Consider the following 4,090-nt stretch of genomic DNA (forward strand, 5'->3'; position numbering starts at 1 on the left):
TCAGAGCACCTGGTTCTCAGGGCTGTGGACTTGACCAGGAGTTCTACCATCTGCCCACCTCATTCTCAGGACTTCGGGGCTGGGACTGAATTTTACCAACAGATTTCTTGGTTCTCCAGCTGCAGACAGCAGGTGATGGAAGGGCTTCTTGGCCTCCGTAATCATATGAGACAATTCCCATAATAATTCTCCTAGAGAGCTGCATCTTCCTATCTTTCCTGTCTTAGTCTCTCCCTCTCTTTATCCGTCTATAACTCTATATCTCCTGTTGGTTCTGTTTCCCTGGAGAACTTTTTTGTTTTTAGGCAGTCTCACTCTGTCACCCAGCTTGGAATGCAGTGGCATGATCTTGACTCACTGCAACCCCCACTTCCTGGAGAACCTTGACTAATACACCAGGGATTGAAGTGTGGTCAGGTGAGCAGGCTGATCTCCCAGCCTGTGCATTCCAGCCACATCCTCCTTCTTTGTAGACTCAGGCTGTCACAAGCTGATGGGTTCTTCTTGCCTGTTGCCCACTGCCCTGCAAAAAATGAGAACAGCAGGTGTTGCAGCAAAGAAAGAGTTTAATAATTGCAGGGCCAGCCAAGCATGGAGAACAGGAGAAACTTCTTAAGCCTGTCCCCCAGAGAATTCGGAGGCTAGGGTTTTTTAAGGGTACTTTGGCAGATGGGGCTGGGGAACTGGAACAATTGTATGGGTGGGGACAAAATAATAGGTGTGTCTAAAACTGTCTTTTAGTAGCTGAGTCAGTTCCTGGGAGTTGGGGAGTGGATCTTAGGACCAGGTGGCATCTGTTGGTCTGTTGAAATGCTAAATCTAAAAAATATCTCAAAGACTAGTTATTTAGGTTTCACAATAGTGTAGGAGTATTTGGGAAACTTTTAAATCATGTAACCCTTGGTTACATGATGCTGGGGCAATAAGCAACTTGTAGAAAACACACTAAGCAATGGCAGGTCATTGTTTATGCCTATTCTTTAGCAAAGCTCAAGCACCTGCCATAATTCTAATCTTATCTTATTAATGCAACTTCAGTCTCTGAACAAGGAGGTGGTCAGTTTTCCTTGCCTCAAACTTTAACTAAATTCCTCTTATGGTTATTTTGGCCTCTGGCTAGAATAAGCAAAAAACAATTTAACCTGTGAGGTTAGAATCAAAATGGAGTCCATCATGTTAGATTTCTCTCAATACTTACAATTCTGCAAAGGCACTTTCAAGGCTGTCTACAGTATAGCTGAAGGTCAGGGCTGCAGCTAGCACATGCAGTGCTTTTATGCAAATTAGAAGACGACATTTCCACCCAGTCCCTGTTATCATGAGGATGAACTCCAACCAGCCGGGAGATGACAGGGGAAACCTCAGAAAAGGATTAGATGCTGAATACATTTGACAACAGACCTAAGGCAAAAACAAAGAAAGGGAACAGATGAATGGCATAGAGTGGCGCAGACTCTTTGTGAAATGGCCTTGTTCCCACATGACTCTGGACTTGGCCCTTGTCTGGTCACTGGAACAACAGTAGATGAATGCAGGTGGAGACTTGAGCAGCGCTTGTGTGTTGGGGCTCACCCCTCCATGCTGCTGCAAGCCCTCCTGTGCCCATGTGAACAAGCCCAGGCTGGCCTCCTGCTTGATTACAGACATATGGCTGTGGCCTCAGCTGACATCAAGCCAGACCTGGCAGTCAGGCCCCTCAAGACCAGCCACACTGCCGCCTCCCGAACTAATGATGTGAAGAGCCACTGAGCCAACCCACAAAACTGTGGGAAATGATGACTTCATTGTTTTAAGCCACTAAATTTAGGGGTGTTTTGTTAAACAGAGAAAGCTAAATGATGCAGGATGCCAGTGTTATATGTGCCATGGCAATGTCTAAATCAGGTAGAGAGCAGAACAAGCTTGTGCACTACCTTGTCTGTAAAGCTGACAAATCATATTGTCCAAATTTAAGAACACTGAAGAATGAAAAGATCCCATTACGCAAAAACAGTGTTATTGCCTAAATAACAATGGAGTTTGAGACCAACCTGGCCAACATGGCAAAACCCTGTCTCTACTAAAAATACAAAAATTAGCCGGGTGTGGTGGTGCACTCCTGTAGTCCCAGCTGCTCGGGAGGCTGAGGCAGGAGAATCATTTGAACCTGGGAGGTCGAGGTTACAGTGAGCCAAAATGAGGCCATTGCACTTCAGCCTGGGTGACAGAGCGAGATTCCATCTCAACAAAAACAAAAGAAAGAAATGTAAGAAGAAATGAACAAAAACACACCAATAATAGACCTTAATTTACATGTTTCTGTCTAACACAGATAAAGTTGACAAAAATTGTTATATCAATTTCACTATTTTGTAGGCATTATAAATAAAGATCATATAGTCGTAAGGGAAAAGTGTACACTGTATGAGAAACAATAGATCATGAACGTGTGTGACTGTGTATCTGATGAATCCAGGCATGCTGTGTGTTTAGAGGTGCGTAAAGATGAAAGAGCCTTAGGGACATATGATAAGTTGTTTAAGTGAAAATAATTGTAAGTCTATAAATTTTAGCAAATTGTTTTGATGATTTCAGCCTTTTAAGAAATATGCTAATTAATTATTTAACATAAATCTATACGGGCTGGGCATGGTGGCTCATGCCTGTAATCCCAGCACTTTGGGAGGGTCGAGGCAGGAGGATCGCTTGAGTTCAGGAGTTCAAAACCAGCCTGGGCAACATGGTGAAATGCCATCTCTACAAAAGATACAACAAAATTAGCCAGGTGTGGTGGTGCACACCTGTAGTCCCAGTTACTTGAGAGACGGAGGTGAGAGGATTGTTTGTACCTGGAGTTCGAGGCTGCAGTGAGCTGAGATCATGCCACTGCACTCCAACCTGGGCAACAAAGTGAGACCTTATCTCAATAAATAAATAAGTAAAATCTATATGTTCATTTAGAGAACAGCCATGGCAACACTAGCCTGTGCCAGGGCCCATATAGGGACATCCAAACTGACATGTAGTCATTTATGAGTTAATTCATCAAGTGACTAGCCTCAGAGCATCTGGTTTAAAACAATTTAAAAGGTTAGGCTTGACAATAAGAGTATAGCCAGGATGCCGAGTAATCCATATGCTGTTTTCTATGCTCTAAACATCACCCTTACCATGGAAAAAATATTTCTTACCATTCTTCCATCGCAATCCTTGGCACTTAGCTAAAAGAACAGAAGTATCTGAAGCAGATACATTAAGTTTTCAGAGAATTCCATCCTACTGGGGAGGGGAAGAAGGAGGATAAAATAATAAAATTCTGAAGAATTGTTTGGTTTCAAATAAAGAAACCGAGGCTCTGGTTGTTTAAATAGTGTTGCACAGCTAGATAGAAGGATGACTGAGATTAGAACAAAGTTTACTGCTTTCCAGGAAGAAAAATGTTCAATTTCTTCCAGCTCTGCCATCTGAATATTCATTAGACTTAGAACCATGCCTAATTTAAGATAAATGTTATCTTTCATATGATACGTTTATATGTGTCAATCTATCTATGAAGTGTTGTCAATATATTTATAATTTGCCAGGCCTTTAAGAGGTATCTTCTGGAAGCCTCATACCTTGGCATTTTATAATCTTTAAGATGATTAGTTGTTCTACGACATCACATTAATACATTAGCAGATGCTCTTTCATTGGTTCTCTCTCATGGCCACTGGTCCCTTTTCCACTATTGCAGCTGTTTTGCTGACCTTATTTTCTCACTGGGAATGTGCCCAGTCAGCTGTGGAAAACAAAACCCAAGAAACACAAAATTTAACAGTTGCATACATTTATTTAAAAATAACAATGAATGCAGGGCTTCTTATGTTAAAAATCATCTATACACATGTTTCAAAGCCAAAGTGCACCAAATTTCCAAAATAAAGCTTTTGGAAACATTAGCGGGCGTGAGTGGACTTGGTAAGCTGATGGTCCCCAAGCCAGATGTGAAGATAAAATGCAGTGGCGAGATGCAGCAGTGTTTTCCATGTTAAACACATTTTCAAAACTAATAAACATGGTGACTTGATAAGACCTCGAATCAATAAAGGGACTCAGGGTAGAATCTAAG

The 4,090-nt window shown here is 41.9% G+C and overlaps 1 long non-coding RNA gene across 1 annotated transcript; it reads right to left on the reverse strand.

Moving 5' to 3' along the window:
- Positions 1 to 227: 227 nt before the first annotated feature.
- Positions 228 to 3,748, reverse strand: LOC105477805 (uncharacterized). Its single transcript, XR_984946.2, has 3 exons — positions 3,597 to 3,748; positions 1,199 to 1,401; positions 228 to 523 (listed from the first exon to the last, which is right to left on the reverse strand). It is a non-coding gene; the product is annotated as an uncharacterized lncRNA (long non-coding RNA).
- Between the last annotated feature and the right edge of the window lie 342 nt (positions 3,749 to 4,090).

The sequence above is a fragment of the Macaca nemestrina genome, chromosome 2 (assembly GCF_043159975.1).
Source record: "Macaca nemestrina isolate mMacNem1 chromosome 2, mMacNem.hap1, whole genome shotgun sequence".
In the NCBI taxonomy this organism is placed as follows: Eukaryota; Metazoa; Chordata; class Mammalia; order Primates; family Cercopithecidae; genus Macaca; species Macaca nemestrina.